Source organism: Meles meles, chromosome 16, assembly GCF_922984935.1.
Source record: "Meles meles chromosome 16, mMelMel3.1 paternal haplotype, whole genome shotgun sequence".
NCBI classification, from domain to species: domain Eukaryota; kingdom Metazoa; phylum Chordata; class Mammalia; order Carnivora; family Mustelidae; genus Meles; species Meles meles.
In genome coordinates, this window is record NC_060081.1 from 49,678,415 (window position 1) to 49,701,496 (window position 23,082).

Below are 23,082 nucleotides of genomic sequence, written 5' to 3' on the forward strand. Positions count from 1 at the left end.
TCTCTGGGTGGCAAAGTAGCTCTAGAAGTCCAAGGCCAACCTTCTAAAGGAAGTCACAGGTTCATGCCGTGTGAAACAAGGCCCACTGCAGCTCGTGGCCCAGCTCACGCTCAGGGCAAAGGGAACTCAAGGGCCTTTGTCTGTGTCTCCTAAGGCAGTCACTTCCAAGAACCAGCGCTCAAAGCAAGAACTGGGGATTGGTAGAGATTATTTTAGATGTGGGACTGAAGGCAGGAACTTCAACGAAGGTATTTATTTCATCATCCACATGAAGTTCTTTGTTGTGTGACACTTGAGAGCCATGGCAGGTAGGTTCAGCCCTCGTGAAGACTTTCAAGCAGATTTATGAAGAGAGTATTAATGCATGCACGCAACTGAGTACCAACCCGTGGGTTGGAAATTCACAGAGCGGACTTGAACAAAATATCTGTAGATATCCTATGGGGAGGGCAAAATAGGCAACTGCTCTCCACTAGTGGCTCCCTTTTAACGTGCTGCTTCCCATGATGCTTCCCATGTTAACTCTGAGGCTACATCACATATATCAGAAGACATCACAGAACAGGAGGTACATCTCCTCTCGTGCTCCCCGAGACGGGTGGAACCCTATACCTCTTTCGATTTAACTTGTAGGAATTAACAATAACTGCCCAAAGTAAAGTGAAAAATCTGCAAAATTGACCTTTTCTCTTGTATTCTTTTCTGAGGTTATAAACATAAAAGAGAGCTTTGTTTTTCTTGTGTTCCTCTTGGTGAATAAAAATAAAAGAGTGAGTGAGAAATTGGTCAATTTACTTACCGGAGCAGGGATAGTTGGTCAATGGTGTGTGTTTTTAACCCCATGTGTTGGCAGTGACAACCGCCTCACGTTTCACACTTGCTTCTTGTGTTATTTTTCTCAGCTTTTTTTGAAACCCTTGTGGAACAGGCCCACCCAGAGGATTTATTATAGGAGTGCTTCCTTCTGCCTGAAGCAATCCATTATCCACATGAAAGGACGTCTCAGACAACCTACTTGTATCACTGTTTAGGGGAAACAGGGACTCCAAGAAATGGTTTCCAGTTACATAGCTATGTAACTATCTGGCAGAATATTATAGGGTCATAGGAGCAGGCAAAAAAATAAAAAAAAAAAATGGGCGTCCACTTTTGTTCGCTGAGAAAACAATGGAGGTGCCGGCTTCTTGTTAATTCTCAAAGGCTTTCTAAATGTCAGCCAGGTTGCTGTTTGGTCATGAGTTTGAAACTATCAGGCCCCCCTTCAAAAATCTTACCTTAGCCTATTTATTGCCTGCTTACCATCACAACTGTCAGAATGCTCTCCATAATGTGGGGAGAACGAGACCTTGAACAAGGAGGAGGGGACATGAAAACATCTACAACAAAATACTACACGTAGGAAAAAAACCAAGGGGATGCTATTTCTGAGTTACCTATGATGTATATCTTGAAAGGGCAAAGACTGATGGTGGAGGATGGACAAATTCACTAAAACTGAGAACCATAAAAGTATGAGTAAGCTTTTGAAGCAATAGAGAAGTGAATTTATGGCATGTTAAAGGAATAATATTTATTGAAACTCTATCTTAAAAATGGTACGGATCAAAAAATATGGCTAGGTTTGTGACATTTTAGCCTTCATTTCATTATGTTTTTGAGGTTTGAGGGAGAGCTGACCTAAGCATTTAAGCCACTGGTTAAGTAATTTTATGTGTAGCTTTGGACTTTTATGTGATGATGAGAACAGTTACCCAACTGCATAACAGAAATGAGGATTCTGGGTCGTGGCACAATGTGGGAACTAGGTAAAGATTTGTTAAGTGAATGAATGGTTTTTCCATGAATGATAAACTTTTTATGCAAAGAAATAGCAAGATTAAATGTGCACAACATTTCTGTTGGCAGGAAATTCATGAAAAGTAAGAAGTTACTATCAATTTCAAAAATGACATCTTTCGGGGCGCCTGGGTGGCTCAGTGGATTAAGCGGCTGCCTTCGGCTCAGGTCATGATCTCAGGGTCCTGGGATCGAGCCCCGCATCGGGCTCTCTGCTCCGCGGGGAGCCTGCTTCCTCTTCTCTCTCTGCCTGCCTCTCTTCCTACCTCTCTGCCTACTTGTGATCTCTCTCTCTGTCAAATAAATAAATAAAATCTTTAAAAAAAAAAAGACATCTTTCAGAAATCAGCCTGATCAGACCTCCAAGAGCCTATCGTTTCAGAACTAGACAACTTTATATGGGAGGCTAGTTGTCTAGCAGAAATCAGTCTCATGACAAAATACATTCCCCAATTAAAGACAAATTAATTATATTATTCGGGGATAGAATTTTCTCCAGATTAGATTTCCTCCCTCTGTTCCCACTTTGTGTCAGTTGGATTACTTCAGTTAGATACCTACAAATCAGTTAAACAATGATTTGAATTTTTTACTTTTTTAAAGATTCATTCATTTATTTGATAGAGAAAGAGAACATGCAAGTGGCAGGGAATGTTGGGGGGAAGGGCAGAGGGAGAGGGAGAGATTAAGATTTTTTTTTTTTAAGATTTTTTTGTTTATTTGACAGAGATCACAAGTAGGCAGAGAGGCAGGCAGAGAGAGAGGGGGGAAGCAGGTTCCCCGCTGAGCAGAGAGCCCGGATTCGGTATTTGATCTCAGGACCCTGGGATCATGACCTGAGCTGAAGGCAGAAGCTTAACCCACTGAGCCACCCAGGCACCCCAGAGAGGGAGAGAGAGTCTTTTTTTTTTTTTTTAATATTTTATTTATTTATTTGACAGAGAGAGAGGTGACAAGTAGGCAGAGAGGCAGGCAGAGAGAGAGGGAGAAACAGGCTCCCCACTGAGCAGAGAGCCCGATGCGGGGCTCGATCCCAGGACCCCGAGATCATGACCTGAGCCGAAAGCAGAGGCTTAAACAACTGAGCCACCCAGGCGCCCCAGGGAGAGAGAGTCTTAAGCAGACTCCACATTCAGCACAGAGCCTAATGTAGGGCTCAGTCTCATGACCTTGAGATCATGACCTAAGCTGAAGTGAAGAGTCAGACGCTTAATGCACTGTTCCACCCAGACACCCCAAGATTTGAATTTTTCAAGTTTTACTGAGTCTTTGTATCTTGTAAGCTTTTTTCCCCACCATGTGGAAAAGCTTTAATTACATGATTATGTAAAGCTGCAGACTTCTAAGCTTTTTGGGTTTGTACATATCTTCTTCTCTTACTGCCCACACCCCCTAGTCAAACAGGTCAGTAGGCAACAGAGGGGTTAAAGCCCATACTCTCATTTTTTTTTTCCCCCTTACAAACCATGCCCCCCTGGTTTGGAGCCTCCATTGAGAAATTGGCCTTTCCTCCTTTGTACTCCTAGAGACACCCATCACAACTCAGATCCTATTCTGTCATTTCCAACTTTATTGTCTTCTATCCTTCCTAAAATGGTACGGTGTCCTATGTCTTTCTGTTTGCCACTATATCCTAAGTTTGTTTTCAGCACCGTAACATATGTAACAGGCACACAAGAAATAATTGCTAAATAAAATATGTATAGCCCAAGATTCATAATAGTGGACGAAGGAGCTAAAGAGAAGCAGTGATCAAACCACTGATGAAGTGAAAGTTATTATGGCAAACTGGCCTTTGAAGCTGTGAGTTTGAACAGTTTTTTCCCTTCCCCTCCCCCTTTGGTTGACCCCTTATATCAGGCATCATAAATCCAACACAATAGGAATTCTTCCATAAGTGGCAACTTTTGTAGTTCTTATCTTTGTGGCAAAGAAGTCACCTGGGTCACTTGTATGACTCCAGAAAGGCAGATAACAGTGTAGTGTGGGGCTTGAAAAGAAAGGCAGAGCATTCAGCACTGTGCGTTCATTTATTTGTACAATGCAAGCCACCAGAAAAAAATTCTTTCTTTTTTTCTTCTCCTCCTCCTCCTCCTCCTCCTTCTTCTTCTTCTTCTTCTTTCTTCTTTCTTCTTTCTTCTTTCTTCTTCTTTCTTCTTCTTCTTCTTCTTCTTCTTCTTCTTCTTCTTCTTCTTCTTCTTCTTCTTCTTCTTCTTCTTCTTCTCCTTCTCCTTCTCCTTCTCCTTCTCCTCCTTCTCCTTCTCCTTCTCCTCCTCCTCCTCCTCCTCCTCCTCCTCCTCCTCCTCTCTTCTTCTTCTTCTTCTTCTTCTTCTTCTTCTTCTTCTTCTTCTTCTTCTTCTTTTTTTCCAGAAAGAGTTTCTGAAGACATTTCATACAGATAAATGTTCAGGCTCAAATTGTACTCAAGGATTTCATTAAATGACAGTACAATCCCCTATTTATAATAAATTTTGATCATTAATATGTGGGTGATGTAACTTCATATGAGACCCCAAACTGACTAATTCAGATTCTGTTATTTTTTTTTCCCCCTCCCTCTCCCCAGATTCTGTTATTTTTAAAGGTAGGATATCTTAGGAGACAGGATGAGTTTCTGTTGAGCAAGTACTTTCTTTTAAGAAATGCATTGGTTTGTTTAAACAGATAATGTGCGAGGGTAGAAAATACTTTTAGTCCCATCTTCTTTTCAATGTAAATTATATATTGAACTATAGGTTAATTACTTTTTACATTTCTTATCAAGGTGTAGTTTACATAAAGTCTATTCTTTCAATTGTTCATTCCAGGAGTTTTGGCCAATGCATACAGTCTTGTCATCACAACCTTAATTAAGATAGAGAACAGTTTACTCACCCCCCAAAACTTCTCTATACTCCCTTACAGTTACCCTATCCTTCCACCCCACCAACCACTGTACATTTTCTGTCCAAAAAGTTTTCATTTTCAGAATATCATATAGTTGAGATCATACAGTATATAGCCTTTCTAGATCAGCTTCTCATACTTACCAATGTGAAATAGAAGTTCTTCCCTGTCTTTTCATGGCTTGATTATTTGCTTCTTTTTAGAACTAAATAATATTCCATTGTCTGAAGACACCAGTTTATTCATTCACCTATTGAAGGACATTTTAGTGGCTTTAAAGTTTTGGCAATTATGAATACAGCTGCCATAAACATCCATGTGGAAGTTTTTGAATGGACATAAGTTTCAATTCCTTTGAATAAATACTGAGGAACATCATGGCAGGATCATGTGGTAAGAAAATATGTTCTGTTTCATAAGAAACCATCAAATTACCCTCTAGAGTGGCTGCACCACTTTGTTTTCCCATGATCAGGGAATCAGAGTTCCTGTTGCTCCAGATCCATGCCAGCATTTGGTGTTGTCAGTATTCCAGAATTTGGCAAACTAATTGGAACACAGTGGTATCTCATTGTTTTAATTTTCACTTCCTTGATAACATATGCTGTGGACCATCTTTTCTTTTCTTTTCCCTTGAACCATCTTTTCATATATCTTTTGCCATATGTATGTCTTCTTTGGTGAGGTGTCTGTTAAGGTCTCTGGCACTCTTTTTAATCTGGCTCTTCTCCTCCTCCCCCTCTTCCTCCTCCTCCTCCTCCTCTTCTTCCTCCTCCTCCTCCTCCTCCTTCTTCTTCTTCTTTTCCTCTCCTCCTCTTCCTGCTTCTCTTTTTTCTTTCCTCTCATTGCTCATCTTTTAATGGTTAAATTCTAAGTGTTCTTTGGATATTTTGTATAATAGTCCTTTATCATATGTATCTTCTGAAATATTTTTCCAATTCTGTGACTTGTCTTCTCATTCTCTGGATACTGTCTTTTGCAGAGCAGCTGTTTTTAATTTTAATGAAGTTCAGCTTATTAATTACTTCTTACATGGATTGTGTTTTAGTATTTTTCGAAGAAATCATCGCCATTCCCTGAGTCATATAGATTTTCTGTTATATTATCCTTTAGGAATTTTATAGTTTTGCCTTTTATACCTAGGTCTGTGATTCATTATGAGTTACTTATTGAGAAAAGTATAAGATCTGTATCTCGATTCATTTTTTTAAATGTGAATGTCCAGATGTTCCATCACAATTTGTTGAAGAGACTATCTTTGTTCCATCACTCCTTTGTCAAAAAACAGCTGCCTAAATATATGTGAGTCTGTCTGGGCTCTCCATTCTGTTGCACTGATCTATTTGTCTATTCTTTCCCCAGTATCACATCATCTTGATTATTGTTCCTTGACAGTAAGCCTTGAAGTCTGGTAGTGTTAGTCCTCCACCTCTGTTCTCCTTCAGTATTGTATTGGATATTTTGGGTCTTTTGCCTCCCCATATAAACTTTGGAATCAGTTTGCCAATATCCATAAAATTAACTTGCTTGAAAATTTAAAAAAGACTACTGATTTATTTGAGAGAGAGTGAGAAAGAGAGCATGAGACGGGGGAAGGGCAGAGAGAGAAGTAGAAGGAGGCTCCCTGCTGAGCAGGGAGCCAGATGTGGAGCTCAATCCCAAGACCCTGGGATCATGACCTGAGCCAAAAACAGACACTTAACCAACTGAGCCACCCAGGCACACGAACTTGCTTGAATTTTGATTGAGATTTTTTTGAATCTGTAAGATTAAGTTTGAAAGAACTGACATCCTGACAATGTTGAGTTTTCCTACCTGTGAGCACAGAGAGCATGGACTATCTCCCTATTTATTAAGTTCTTTGATTTTGTTCAGCAGAATTTTGTAATTTTTCTCATGTAGACTTATACATATTTTGTTAGATTTATACCTAAGCATTTCAGTTCTGAGGTGCTAATATAAATGATATTGCCTCTTTCCTTTTAAATTCCATTTATACATTGCTGGTGTATAGGAAAGTAATTGATTTTTGTATATTAACCTTGTATTCTACAATCTTGTTATAATTCCGTATTAGTTAATTGCTAACTAGAAAATTTGATTTTCTACATAAGCAATCATGCCATCTGGTAACAATGATAACTTTGTTTATTCCTTTCCAATCAGTATACATTTAATTTCCTTTTCTTGTCTTGTTGCATTAGCTAAAATTTCCAGTATAATGTTGAAAAGATGTAGTGAGATGGGGCAATCTTGACTTGTTTCTGATCTTTGTGAGAAAGCTTCTAGTTTCTTACCATTAAGTATGATGTTACTGTAGGTTTTTGTAAATATTCTTTATTATGTTGAGGAAATTTTCTTCCATGCTTAGTTTACTGAGAGTTTTTATCGTGAAAGAACGTTGGATTCCGTCAACTCTTTTTTCTGTATCTATTGATATGATAGTGTGATTTTATCTATGTATGTATGTATGTATGCATGTATGTATAATCTGTTAATGTGGTGAATGAATTACATTCATTGGTTTTCAAATGTTGAACCAGTCTTGCATACCTAGAATAAATTCCATTTGATCTTGGTCCATGTGTTATATAATTCTTTTTATACATTGTTGTATTTTATTTGGTAATATTTTGTGAAGGATTTTTCTATCTATATTTATGAAGGATATGGGTCTGGAGTTTTCTTGTAATGTTTTTGTCTAATTTTGACATTAGGGCCTCATAAAAGGAGTTAGGAAATATTCCTTATGCTTTTATCCTCTGAGGGAGATTATAGAGAGTTGGTATAATTTCTTCCTTAATTATAGAATTCACCAGTGAAACTGTATGGGCCTAATGCTTTCTGTTTTAGAAATTTTTAATGATTGATTTAATTTCTTTAATAGATAAGGGCCTATTTGTATTGTATATTTCTCCTTGTGTGAATTTTGATAAAATTTTGTCTTTCAAGAAATCAGTCCATTTTATCTAGATTATCAAATTTGTAGGCATTGAGTTGTTCATAATATTCCTTTACTATCCTTTTAATGTCTACAAGATCCATATATATGTGTCCTGATTCACTTCTGATTTCCTTCACTGTTATTGCTAAGTAGGGTTCATTTACCTACTGAGTAATATTTATGTGTCTCAAGTTTTTCTGAATATAAATAAAGCACTATAAACATTTGTACACAGTTTTTATTTTAAACATAAACTTTTATTCCACTTTGATAAATATCTAGGTATAGGATTTCTGTGCCACATGGCAAGTGCATATTTAGCTAAATAAAGAAATTGTCATACTGTTGTCCAAATGTCTCTGCAGTATTTTATTCCCAAAAGCAATATAAAAGATTTCTTATCACTTTGCATCCTTTTAGTATTTTCACTTGTTTTTAAATTTTAGACATTGTCATTGGTGTGTAGTGGTACCTGATAATTGCTGTAATTTTGAATATTGATGTTAAGTATTTTTTCTACTTAAGTGTGTTGACCAGTTTAAGTTCAGTTGTTTGCTTTCTTATTACTGTGTTTTGAAAGTTCAAATTGTCGTCTGGTTCTTTATCAGACATGTGATTTGCAAATATTTTTTTTCTTAGTATGATTTGTCTTTTCATTATCTAAACAGAGTCTGTCAAGGTGCAGACATTCTTAATTTATGATAATGTCCATTTTATATTTTTTCTTAAGGATTGTGTTTGTGGTGTTATATCTAAGATTTCGTTGCCCAATCCAAGGTCACAAAGATTTCCTGCTATGTATTCTTCTGGAAATCTTACAGTTGTAAGGTTCTTATCTAGATTTATGGCCCATTTATTGAGTTCATTTTTATACAAGGTATGAGGTATGGGTTGAGGTTGCATAATTGTTCCAGCACAATTTATTGAGAAGACTATCATTTTCCTATTGAATTGCTTTTGCACCTTTATAGAGAATAATAGACTTAATGTGTGTGTCTATTTCTGGATTCTTCATTCCATCTCTTTGATCTATATGTCTACTCATTCTCCAGCACCAAAGTAAGCTAATTGTGTTTTAAACCCTGAACATGTGAAAGTGACTTTTTTTTAAAGTAAATAGATGCCCTGAGAATCTTGTGTACTTTTTTTTTCTTTTAAAAGATTCTATTTATTTATCTGACAGACAGAGATCACAAGTAGGCAGAGAGGCAGGCCAAAAGAGAGGAGGAAGCAGACTCCCTGCTGAGTAGAGAGCCCAATGCAGGGCTCGATCTCAGGACTCTGGGATCATGACCTGAGCTGAAGGCAGAGGCTTTAACCCATGGAGCCACCCAGGTGCCCCGAGAATCTTGTGTACTTTCAGTGACTTCAACTGAACTTTCTGAGCTCTGATTCTTTTTTGATGGAATGAGGAATGGATTAGTGGAAAGCTAAAGTCCTTTTCTTTCTTTTTTTTTCCCTTTCCTTTCTTTTTCTCCCTCTTTTTCCCTTCCCCTCCAACCTCATTCCTTCTCGCCCTCTCTCTCCCCTTGTCTTCCTGTCTCTTCTCCCCTACGTCCTTTCACTATGTGGACAGTAGATGGTGCTGCGCTGCAACACATCGATGCGCTGGCCTCCAAAAATTTTTAAAGATTGCATTATGTCATCTGTTAATTCTATGTCTTATGCCTATACTTTGAGAAATGATTGTTAAATCGTTCACGGAACAATGAAGTTCATACCTCTGCCCTTAAAGAAACAAAACACCTAAACTGGTCCCCTAAATGGGTATACTTCTTCATTGGAAAAGTTGTCAAAAGAGAAAAGCTTCTCATTAAGAAGGACACTTTTTAAAGAAGCAGTGGTGTGTAGTGGCCCTAACAACCCAGAGTCGCACTCGGGCTTGTGTGACATTCGAGTTGGTGTTTGTTTCTCCAAGAGGAAAAACACGGATGGCTGCTAAGAACATAGGCTAGGAAGCCCCTTTGCTCAAAATAAAATCCCAAGGTTAATTTGTTTGTGAATCATTGAGCCAGCTGGCTGTCCTGGCCCAGCCATGACTTTTGTGGTGACAGCTGTTTCTACCAAGATTTGAAGGGTGGGAGGGAGGGCGGAGCTGGTGGTTGCAAGATGGAATGGAAGTGGGAGATGGATTGAAAGAAGGGACTATGGTTTCTTTAAAAAGGAAACCCATGGGTTTCAGATAGTCTCAATTGAACTCATATTTCCTTTACTGCACAGAATGCTTTTACTTCTTGGACAACAGGAGGTGGGCGTGCACGGTCAGTTGTTCCTTCATGTCCCTTAGGTTATGATTTAATGGTGGGTATTTAATTTTCCAAAAGTTTAGCAAACTGTGACGGTTTCCAGAAAGGGCACTATATTTGCTTGCAAATAATTCAGGTTTTACTCTTGTTGCCCTGAAAGCCTGAGGGGCTATGGGCTCTTGTATGTTTCCTATAGCCTGGTTTTCCAAAGGCAAAATAAAGGCCCTTCTTGGGGTTGATGGCATCATCCTAGGATTTCCGTGTATAAACAGTAATAACGTTCACTTTATAGTGCTTTATGGTTTCACAAAGCAATTGTACAAACACGTGTAATTATCCCTTTCCTTAGAAAATGGAGGTTCAAATTAGGGCGTTGGAGGCCCAAGCCAGTCAGTGAGGAAGAAATGCTTGTCGCTGAGGACCTCTGTCGTTACTTAGATCTCCACTTGGGGGTCGCAGCTTCCAAATCCAACAATGAGCTTCTGATATACATCTCCAGGCTGCTGCATTTCCTGTCTTCTCTGTCTTAGTGAATATCAATGTCGTCCTTTCAGTTCTTGGCTCCCCAACTTTGGAGTTACCCTTGACTCCCCTCCCTTTTACTCTACACCTGATCTACAAGCGAAACTAGTTGGCTCTACCTTTAAAGCATATTCAGAATCTGACCACTTCTCACCACCTCAGTACACCCTGGTCTGACTCATCACTGCCTCTTGCATGAATTAGGACAAGAATCTTCTAACAGATTTTCCTGTTTCAACCTGTGTCCCCACTTCAATCTCATCTCAGTATAGTAGTGAGGCTGTGAAGGGTAAGTCAGATCTTGCCGCTGTTTTGCCCAGAACTTTCTAATGACTCTCCGCTGCACCCTGAGGAGGGCAAAGGCCTTTTAAAGAGCCTGGGTGATGCGTCCCCTCCTAACTTAGGGCCCCTGTTTTGTGCTGCTCATCCTGTCTCACTCACAGCCTCCTGCTGTTTCTCAGACTCGCCTATGAATGCTCTTGCCTTGGAATCTATTCACTTTCTCTTTCTCCTTGCCCAGGTCCCATTCTCATTTTCATTTCCCTCTCATCTTTACTCGATGTCACCTTCTCACTGTGGCCTTCTCTGGCAGCTCCACTTAAAATTAAACTCTTCTCTAACCACTTCTGATTCCTTTCCTGGTTTAATTTCTCCCTTTGGCACTTAATCTGTATTTATTAATCCTGCTTATCGGCATCCTCTAACGTCTTAGAGTATAGACTCCATGAGGTCAGGGATCCTTGTCCATTTTATTCCCTGCTGAATCACCAATGCCTGGAATAACACTTAACACTTAGGATGCATTCAATAACTATGACTGACTGAAGGGTGTTCTCCAATACCCTTCCATGGTATGAGCTCCTGGCAGAACCACCAAAGGTACTACAGCTAGATTTCATGACTAGAAGGACTGGAGCAGAGAACTCAATACCCTACAAGCACTCCATGAATAATCCCGTTTTGTGGTCCTACCCCTGGAGATCCTGATTCAGTAAGTCTGATGCTCCATATCTGCACGTGTTACCCAAGGGATTTTAAATTTTAAACCGATTTGGAGAACCACTGGCCCAGAGAATAGTTTCCCATTAATTCAGCAAATATTTATTGAACATATTCTGTGTCTCAGAAATAATGCCCAGGAGGGATCCCAGCCTGATACCTGGTAAGAAAGACAGATGTGTAAAATTATACTTGTAATGCAGTATAATGAATAATTTCCTGAGGCAGGAGTTGCAGAAGACAGAAGAAGGGCATATCTGGAGTAGCTTCTTAGGGAAGAATTCCCAGAGAAAGTGACTGGTCTAGAGGGGATGACCAGGCATGTGAAGCACAGAGGACACCGTGGACAGGGAAAACAGTCTTGGCCTCTCAGTTCAAGGTAATTACTAGGTTCCTAACACTTGTTTAGAATAACTGAGAGTCCAGAGTTTTTCTTTATACCCAGTGAAGAGAGAAAAAGTCAGGCAATCTTTCATTTCCTCAAGTGGTATCTACATTTCTTTTCATGGGCTCCTTTTCCAGGTGACTCGAATTTTAATTGTCTATGAGATCATAAAATATATTTCTCCTATTTTTATCTGGTTTCCTTTTAAAAGGGTATGCACAGTAAAATCTTTCTTAAGATGGAGTAACTAATGATTTTTTATACACTTCTCTGGGATATTTATATTTCAACAAAAAGAGGCAGCTCTTAATAATAAAGTAAGAAGTGGGCAGACGTTAATGACAAAGCAGCAAGAAGGTATTCTTTTGGGAATGAACCTCCAATTTTCCTCAAGTCACGTATTATGAGGAAGACATTAGGATCAGTGCTGGAATTGGTTTCTGGTGGTTCTATACCAGTTTACTTCATCTTGATATTGGGGATGATGATAGTCAGTCCTGTCTTTTCCAAGCTTTGATATATTCTTGGGACAAATGCCTTTACTTTTCTGTACTGCAATTACCTAAATTTGTAAAATCTTATTTGTACAGGTTATTCTATTTTTCTCTGTTATATTTGTTAAGATAAGTAATGTTAGCTGCTGTATACACACATGCACACAAAATCCAGATCTCAGGACCTTAACACAGTGAAGTTCTATTTTTCATCCAGATCATGGTCCAAAGGATGGGAGTAGGCTGGACATATTCGTGGACCCAAGTTTTTCATGATGGGCCTCTGCAAGGTCAAATCGTGGCTTCAGAATTGCCCTGACACCTTCTAGACTGCAGATAAGTAGAAGAGAGTGTGGGATAAGCAGTCAGATTTAAGATGCAATCAAGGATTGGGGCACATTTTCTATAAAGGGTAGATAATACATAGTTTAGACTCCTCTGGCACATACTCACTGTTACAACTACTCAATTCTGCCATTGGGTATGAAAGCAGCCATAGATTACACATAAATGAATAGAGGTGGCTATGTCAAAAACAAAACAAACAAACAAAACAAAAACAAAAACAAAACCAAAAAAGCCCCAAACCCCTTTATTTACCAAGACTGGTGATGAGCCAAATTTGGCCTATTGGCTATCATTTGCTTACCCCTGCATTGAATCAAAAAGGGATGCCTTATGTTCATAATGCATTGGCAAGAACGAGTCACTGCCTGGTTCCTGACAGAGGGTGTCAGGGCAATGTAGTTCCACTGTGTGCTCAAGAAGAGGAAACTACTTGGTGAGCATCTAGGTAGCCTCTGCCATATCATGTATCTGGTTTAGAAGGTTCATTGATTTTTTTGAAACATCAACATTCTACAGTCTAGTCCAAATTTGGTAGAGGTCAAGAATACTCCTCTAAATACTCATCTCACAAGTCGTCGTCTTTTCTTTTTTTTTCCAAAATTTTATTTATTTATTTGACAGAGAAAAAGATCACAAGCAGGCAGAGAGGAGGCAGAGAGATGGGGGAAAGCAGACTCCCAGCTGAGCAGAGAACCCAATGCAGGGCTCCATCCCAGGATCCTGAGATCATGACCTGAGCTGAAGGCAGAGACTTAACCCACTGAGCCAGGCACCCTCACAAGTTTTCTAAGTGGGAATAGCTTGCTTAAGATGATCCTGAGAGATCCTCTACAGGTCAAGTGGGAAGTTCTTCCAGGCAAAGGCAAGAACACTCCCCATTAGATGACTGAAGTAAACTTGCTGCCCATTGGGAATCCATGGTCATTATTGGATGCCGCGGATAAAGAAAAGGACCACTCTGTGTTGATTCAACTTTCAATCAGCTGGGAGCTGAAGCTCTTCTGTCAAATGTTTTTTTTCCCTCCTTCTCTCCTTCTAAATTCCCCAGAGGTGGTGATAATCTTGCCCTGCAAATGTGCACCCAAAGATCTACACCAGTAGCAATTCGGTTTGTGTGAACTATTTATTTCTTTGTCTTTTCAAAAGTTTCCCCTTCAATCTACAGTAGAGTGAAAAACAAAGGGTTCCTTCATCAGCTCTGTGACATAAACAGAGCAAACATTTGGCTAAAAATAAATTTAGTGGTGGCTGCCTCTACAGGGGCTTCAAATAATCTCACAAACCTAGCCCTTAAACTCTCAGACTCCATCTTTATGTGATAGATTTAGTGTAGGAACGGCTCCAAATTCTCTACTCTTCTCATTGTATCTGGATGACCCTGTGATTTGTTTTGGCCAACAGAAGTGGAGACCTGCACGTTGCACTTTCTCTCAAAACTCTACTGCTTTTATCGCAAATGTCTGGGCTTGCCAGGTAGAGGGTAGGAGATACCATGAAGTAGAGAACAGTTGTCCTTCCCAGGAGAGCCAACCTGCCTCCCTTGAGTCATACAAGAATTGTATGGCCTCCAGAGTCATACAAGAGCCCAGCCCTGCAGAAGGGTATTTGACGAAAGTAATGAAGCTAGGGAATGATTGAACAGGACTCAAAGGTATATCTTCAGATTTGTGCCACACCTTGCAAAACTAGAGGCAAGTCCTGTGATGTCAGAGTTTCTTGTACACATTTCAGTGGCCCTTATCACATTGAGATATGGACATCTTTTTACTAACGGGTAAACCTGGAGGCCATACTTGTGCACATTCCTTAACCTTTTGATCTTAGTTTCCAAAAAATGTTGTTAATGGCATTACTCAGTTATCCAGAAATATCACCTCCGCTTCACCCTGAGTGAGGTTTCCTACCTCTAATAATTTTCAAAAGTCCATTCATTTTTTTACATCAATAATATCTCACATTTATCCCATTGGTATCAACACATTTAAGCTTCCACTACTTCCCCAAGGTCTAGTGCAATAATGCAATGGTCTGTTTCTTTGCGATTCTGCAAACCCATCTTGTATCTGAATTCTGTAAATCTCTTTCTAAAACTCAGTTCAGCCAAGCACTGTCTGGCTTAAGACCCTCTATTTCTGCACTGCCTCTCCATGCACCAATGCCTGAAAAAGACAGCAGACACCTCCATGGCTTTTCCTTTAGGGAGATCCCACAGCCAGATTTGACTTATGTTGTCCCGCTAAGCCTCTTGTCCTTGTGCTCTGTCTAATTTGGCATTTGTCCCACCCTCAAAACTGAACCAGCTTGGATGGTAAATTATATGATTGCTTTCTCTACCTTTCATATTCCCTTTTCTGTGTGGCCTTTATCATTGTCGGCAAGGCACTGAGCTATTCCTTTGAAGGACAAATGGTAACATTCTCCCCAATGCCTGTACTTTTCTCTTGTAAGATTGAGGGAAAATGAAAGGTGTGTTATCATGTGGGAAGAGGGGCATCAGAGGTGTTACTCAGTATGCAAGAAGCAAGTCAAAACTTTTGCCTCACTGAAGGAGACAGGGCATAGCTTATCTCTGGTATTAATTTTATGATCATCCTGATAGTTGCCATTTTGACCCCACCTTACTCATTGTCATTAGATGTAAGGAAGAGCATTGGGATTCTTGGCCAAAGGAAGAGTGGCGATGTGCTCAATCCTTTTGGGCTTTGAAAAAGAAGACAAATTGATAGCCATGTTGAGAAAGGATGATTTGTCCCAGGGCCCTTTTGTGGATGGCAGGCTTAGGCTAGCACTGAAGAGTCACCTGAGAGTTTTGTACTAGCAGGAGTTTCTCATACCTTGGAGAGACAAATCTTCTGGAACATCTTTCATTAGTCATGGAGGAGCATCAAGGTCATCCAAGGAGAAAAGTTCCAGAGACCCTGGTTTGTTAGAACCCTGAGTTTCATCTCTCTCTAGGTGTGTCTGTTACACCTGTGGTTAGAGTATCATTAACCCCTGATAACTTCCTCAAATTCTTCCTCAGTATTATGGACTGTGGAAGACTAATCAAGATTTACCATTATACAAGCTACAGAAGGCTTTCCCAGTTCCAGATAACTGAGTCACATTCATACCTGAGTAGCACCTATATTGGCAGTGGGGTAAGGAAACTCTGGGCAAAGGTATGGCTATCTTTGCAGGGAAGGTGGGTCTCTCCATCTGTAGATAAGCTGGAGATGTTGAAAAATTTTATTATTATAGAAGATATTTGAAAAATGACCAGGAGAAATCAGAATCATATCTGGTATTGGAGATCATCTGGATTAGAAAATTAAAATTGAAGGTAAGAAAACATAAACCAAGTTGCTTGGTCATTGTCCGGTAAGAAATCCCTGCTTTGGGACACCTGGCTGGCTCAGTTGGTTAAGCTGCTGCCTTCAGCTCAGGTCATGATCCCAGGGTCCTGGGATTGAATCCTGCACTGGGCTTCTTGCTTGGTGGGGAGCATGTTTCTCTCTCTGCCTCTGCCTGCTACTCTGCCTGCTTGTGCTCTCTCTCTGAGACTCTGACAAATAAATAAATAAAATCTTAAAAAAAAAAAAAAAAGAACTCCCTGCGTTTACCTACCCCTGGCATCTCTTCTTTTCTTATTTAATTATTTATTGAGTGAAAGGGAAAGGACTCAAAACAATCAGAAAATGGATATATAGGAAAGGGGATTTACCAAAGAGAACAGATGTTTTCCTAATTTTGTAAAAGTTTAAAGTTCAAACTTAGCTTTCAAAGCTAGAGATATGTGCAGATTACCACCCTGTATGGGTTATGGGCACTTGGGGATTTCTTGTCCCTTTAATATTTTTTTGAAGTTTAATATCTCAGCAGTGAAAGGAAACAGAAGCAGCTAATTCTGAATCTAAAAGTTCTTTCCTGACCTCTTGGAACCTAGGCACAATAGGGTGAGTTCAGGATTGAGTAACGTCTTAACTCCCTGTTTCCTGTCTTTTGTTAATTTTAATCTGACACTTAGACATGCTTCAATGTGGACTTTTGTGTAAGAATGCCTTTGATGTTTTTTTTCCCCCCACTCCCACGGAATGCTACTTAAGAGGGGGAGAAAAATAGTTATAATCATACATCACATGTATCTTAAGTAGTGTGTGTGTGTGTGTGTATGTTGTTGTTGTTGTTGTTGTTTTAACTTGAGAGCCAGACTGTGACATTGCAATGCCCTTCTGCCCTTCTCTTAGAGGGACTGTGAACTTCAGTCTTAGGAAGAAGGTGTACTCTCAGTCCTTTGAAATGTGCACATCTCCATGAGAAACACACACTGCACAGGCAATGAGCCGTGTGGCTCCTGGGGCCACATGCTGTCTTTGTGGATGGAAGCTGAAGCTGGGGTACTTGCATTTGGAAATGTGAGAGCTGTTCCCATTTCAGGTAATGTTGTGGGCACACACCATGTGTGGTGCACACAGCTGGCTGGATAGGTGTGTTTGGGGGTGAAGTGGGGAAGGGCTCCTTGAGTGGCCCAACGATATGCTTTATTGACTTAGTAAATGCTTCCCTTGAGCTGGTTGACCCAGTTACCTGGTCAGTCATTTCAGTGGGTCATCAGTTGACGATGACTAATGGGCCATTAGATTTGGAATCTTTTGCTTAATGTGGTCTGCTCAGCTTTATGGGGAAAAGCTCCTATTTCCACTTGACTGAGGGGGGCCATGTCTGGGGGGGATGATACACATGTCTTAGTTAGGGAGAATGATGGAAAAGCAAATAAAAGGGAAGGGTGAGTAATAGTGATGAAAAAAGTTAAGCAACACTGCTAACATTGTGCCTTTATGACCGTGTGTTTAACAGAGTGTGATACATACTTGTGATGCAGAAACCTATTAAACTCAAGATTACTGTATGGAAAATATATTGGCTACAATATATCAGTTACTTATTTAACACACATATGTGCATATGTATTCGTATTACATGTGTATACATGCTAGACAACCATCTGCTTTAAAGGGCTCTATAGTATTATTCTGTCGGTGTTTTCATTTAGTGGTACTATTTTACCAGGTATATTCACTTAATTTTCAGATTGCCTTGCAACTATTATGTTGAGTTGTTCAATAGAAAATACCCTCTATATTCTATTAACACACACTCAACCTATGCTATTTGGCAGTTTGTGTACACGTTAAATGAAGATATTTTGTTATACTGTTAAAGCATAATTTTTACAAGAGTAAGATCATGACTCATGCAAATATAAAGTGAATGCATGTCAAAGGTTTTATTCGACTTGTTAATAAACGAAAGAATCAGTAAGATGTTAAAACAGGTCCAAATGAGAATTTGACTTACCGAGACATGGAATTCATTTGCATTGAGGTGGGCAGGAATCATTCAAATTCATTTTCTACAAATTAACACCCGCCCCTACCGAATTTTTAAATAGCCAAGAAATATCCTTCAACAAAAGTCATCTCCAAGTCTTGGATAAATTTTCCTGACAAGAGTTTTTATTGCCTTGGTCATTAAATCAAGCATGTATGAGGGTCCATTATAAGCATGTGTTAGAGACTGGTACACAGTTGTAAACATGAGAAGATGTCTGATCTTTAGGAGTTTAACCTTTAGGTGGAGGAAAGGGATGCACACAGGTAACTACAGTCCACTTGATAAATGCCAATAGAATCTTAATGAATCATTCTCTTATAGAAGGGCATTCATGACTCTACTGAAGAAATACTATTTGAATAAAATCTCGCTGGTTGAAATGCTCACCAGCTACAAAAAGTGTGTGTGGGGGGGTGAAGGTTGGAGATTGAAGGAACAGAATATGGACGGTTTCTCAAGCACAAAAAAGCAAGGCATATTTATAAAATGCTAATTAAAAAAAAAAAAAAAAGAACAGAGCCCTGGGGAGGGATGGGACTAGAAGATGAAACTCCTGGGGCAGGTAAGGCAGAATTAACCGAGAAACCACAGTATGCGCAAAGAGATAGAGGACTAATGGTGAATTTTAAGCAGAAAAGAACTAATAATTCAGTATTTCAGATCACACTCTGAAATAATGTAAGTTAGTATCAGGAAAATCAGTTAAAATCAATTGTTAAAATAAACCAGAGGGGCGAGAATCCAGACTCCAAGCCCTACCCCCAAAACACTTTGATCAGCCAAATTACATTTGTTTCTTTGTTTTTAGAGAAGGGGGCCTTCTCCTGCTTTTCTGCTTCTTTTCATTGCTCCTAATCCTTTCCCTTTCTTTCCCTTTCACTCCTCCCCTCATGTATCCCTCTCTCCACATTTTCCTTTCCACTTCCTTTCTCTCTTTCTCTGTGACCCCATTTCCCCGCAGGTTAGTGCTCTAGGAAACACCTGCTGCGTGTCAAGGTACTGGGATCCCTGCACATAGAATCAGAGTGATTCTGGGAGGTGCTCTGATTTTCAAGACATTTCTGGACAAACAATGACACATTCCTAGTCTTCTATTCTTATTTTAAAACCAGTTGCTAAAGCACCATGACATCATCCTAAGCAAGGTAAAATACAACTGCTATTTTCTGCTTTATAATGATTACGTGCCAGTCTGGATTTGCTGATCCCTCTCAGGACTGGAAAACCTTTGCTCCTATTGACAAGGCATTTGCAGGTCACCTCCCAGGATGGGTTATTTCCACAGATGGCTAATTTGGTGCATTTGTCTTGACTTGTTCTAATTTCCTCTCTAGGAGTGAGATTTCTGACAATATTATTATTTTTTTTTATAAGTAGTAGCAGTGGGGGAAGGTGGAGAAAGAGGCTAGAAGAGTATTCTTTTTTTTTTTTTTTAAGATTTTGTTTATTTATTTGACAGACAGAGATCACAAGTAGGCAGAGAAGCAGGCAGACAGAGGAGGAAGCAGGCTCCCTGCTGAGCAGAGAACCTGATGCAGGGCTTGATCCCAGGACGCTGGGATCCTAACCTGAGCGGAAGCCAGAGGCTTTAACCCACCGAGCCACCCAGGCGCCCCTAGAAGAGTATTCTTATGTAACTTCTAATGTTCTAAATTTATCCCAGTGCCCTCAGGACTCCCAACTACTTCGGGGAATGATTTTATCCAAGGGTCTGGATAAATTTAACCTGATTAAGACAATTCACATTAAAGTGTGAAATGATCAATAACCAACCCATCTAAGCTTGATGTTCTTTTCAAAAATAGGAGATTATTAACCAGAAAGAATCTCAAATTGAGTAAATGTGGAGTCTTAGTAGAAGGAAAGAACTTAAAGGAGCGTAAGAGTAGCACGTTTGATTAGTTAATATCTACTATGCCATAAAAATAAAATCATTATTCACCCTATGACAAAATAGGAATAATTCAACGCTGGTCTAAAAAATGACCTCATGGTTCTGATTGCTGTGAATCGGTTGGCCATGTCATATCTATTAAGAGGATAAAGATGAGCTGTGAAAAATTAGAAGACTACTATCATATTAGCCCTTTTCAAATATGACAATACAAAAAAAAAAAAAAGAAAGAAAGAAAAAAGAAACCTAGCTGTAAAACATCTAATATTCAAGTAATATATGCTAAAAACAAACATCCCAAATCCAACTAAAGCAATTTATGACAACACAACGTCAAATTGTACGATGTGTTATAATGTGATGATGGACATTCCCCTCTGTACTTCAGGACCTCTAGCCCATTCATTTCTCAGAGGTAATTAGTGTTAATTTCTTGTGTATCTTTCTAAAAGTGTTCTTAGTGCATTGCATTAGTTAAGGTTCTTTTGGTTTCAGGCCACAAAAATAAACTCCAGCTGACTTAAGCCACAAAAAAGAATTTACTGGAAGGTTGCAGGGGTATTTTGCGGAATTGAAGCAGGATTAAATCCCTAAGTCTTTGGAAAGGGTAGGCTAGGGGAAAGTTAGGAGACATCCCAGCACAATAAGTCAGACGATGGCCGTTGATGTGACTTGGCTGCAAAGGTTCCCAGAACCAGAGGTTCTCTGGTACTTCTGTTTTAAATTTCAAACATGATTGGCCAAACTGGATTGGGCCAGTGAGCTGTAGTGTGGCGGGATGTGTGGGGTTGGAGCGGCTAGTAGATGAGGCAAACAGCGTAATGTAGGAAGTTGGGGGAATTTTCTGGACAGGTTAAGTGGTAGCTTGTGGGGACAGCAACCCTGTGAATATCTATTGCATGTAAGTATGTTTACATTTACTCACATACAAAACACATCCACACTGTATATATTTGATTCTAAGACAAGTATCTTTCACATTTTAATTATATTTAATGCATCTCTGAAATCAGAGATGCATTTTAGAATTGATGTTATCTTGGCATTAGTGGACAGTTTTATATAGACCATTTTGTATTTCTCTGTGGCATATAAAATAGTGAAATCTCTCCAGCTTGGCATTCCAGTAACTTCTGCACGGTGGAAAAAATACTGTTTGTTCTGGAGCCAGATGTCACTTATAGGCATATTAGAATTGCATACCTGGCACTATTTTTAGGAATCCCTACATTTAAGACGGGAGCCTGAAATTACCTTCATAGAAAATTCTCTTCTCCACTGCAATTAAATTAAACTTTATGTAAACACTATAGGGCTTATTTTAGGAGCTAAGCATAAAGCTAGGTACTGTGGGTTAGAATAAAATGTGACTCCATCTTTGCTCCCAAGGTAATTACAAATTGACAACTTGATTTTGAACTTCTAGACTTCAGAATTATGAGAGAATACATTTCTGTTCCTTTAAGGCACCACATTTATGGTAATTTGTTATAACAGCCCTAGGAAGCTAATATACCCTGGGAGAGGTCAGATGGTGTTTTTAAAGTATAAAGCATATTGAGGTATATCAGATCTTTTTTGAGATCTGGTTTTGGTGGCAGAAGGGGCATTATGAGTCTAAAACTATGGATTTTTAGTAATTTGATTCACCAGATACACCTGAGTTTCTGTTAAATCAATACCTAGTGGGAATTCCACTTTCAGCTAACAGGACATTGACAGGAAATATATTTGCCTGCTTACCTGCAATGACCAAAAAATCAGACCAAACATATGACAAATGAAATTTTTAGACATTAGTCATCAGGTGACACAGGATAATGATCCCTGAGAGAGAGAGAGAGAGAGAGAGAGATAAAGAGAGAGACAAGTATGATGAGCCTTGTGATTGTCCCAGTTTATTGCCTTGAGAGAGTCTCCAGGCTGTGATTCATGGAGGGGGAGCCCACAAAGAGCTTGGCGGATAATGTGAGTAAAGCAGACAGAGCCGAGAGTCTGGGGAGACGCAGGTGTTAAAAGATCAGAGTACGGGAGTGATGCACAGAGCTCTGGTACATCAACTATCACCAAATGTCTTACGATCTGCTTTGACGTACAGTTCTTCACAGTAATTCATCAGAGTTTAGGATTTCTATCTGGGAAACCTTGTGGCATGTACTACATGCATATTTTTTCGTATTATTTCTACTGAAGAGCGTGCGTAACCATCACCATCCTGGTAAGCACCATTCCTCTATGTGCATTCTGTCTCTGTCAGCCCCTGCGTGATGAAGACGACTTTACACCTTCTGTTCTGCCAACTGAGGAGGGTCAGACCAGTCCTTCCGGCATTTCTGATGGGGGACCAGAGAATGACCGTAGAAGATCAGGATCTGAACACTGAGAGGAGGAGAGAAGGGATTAGCAAAAGACAACCAATAGTCATATTAACACTATGAACTGGGGGAAAGGGAGAGATAGGAATAAACGTCTGGGTGGCGGGGAGTTTAGAGGGCAGTAGGCTGTTGTTATTATGAAGAAATCATCTTGAGGTCGGCTTTCATGCTTAAGTGAGTGGATGAGAGCAGAAAACGGATTGTTTTCTTCAAATGTATTTCTGGGACTCTCTGTCCTCTCTTCAAGGAGTTAAAAAAAAAATGAAAATAGGCGCGCCTGGGTGGCTCAGTGAGTTAAAGCCTCTGCTTTTGGCTCGGGTCATGTTCCCGGGTCCTGGGATCAAGCCCCGCATCGGGCTCTCTGCTCATCCAGGATCCTGCTTCCTCCCTCTCTCTCTGCCTGCCTCTCTGCCTACTCGTGATCTCTCTCTGTCAAATAAATAAATAAAATCTTATAAAAAATTTTTAAAAATGAAAATAAAGAACTTAGGGGGAGCATTGCTCTACTCACTGGGTGGGGTGCTAACCAATTTATGAACTGCTTAATAAATCCAATTACACAATTATATCTTCAAAATAAAGAATTTAGGTTACTTTGAGAGTTCTTATTGTTTTGTGAGCTGGGTTTATCTGATTGTTTCCTGAGACTGAACTCAGAGAGATACATAGTATAGTCACCTCAGAAAACACTTAGTCCTCACTGTTTCATGAGGACTGTATGATAGTTCTGATATTATGGGCCTTCAGAAAGCACCTAATCCTGCGTCAGGTAACCCCGAG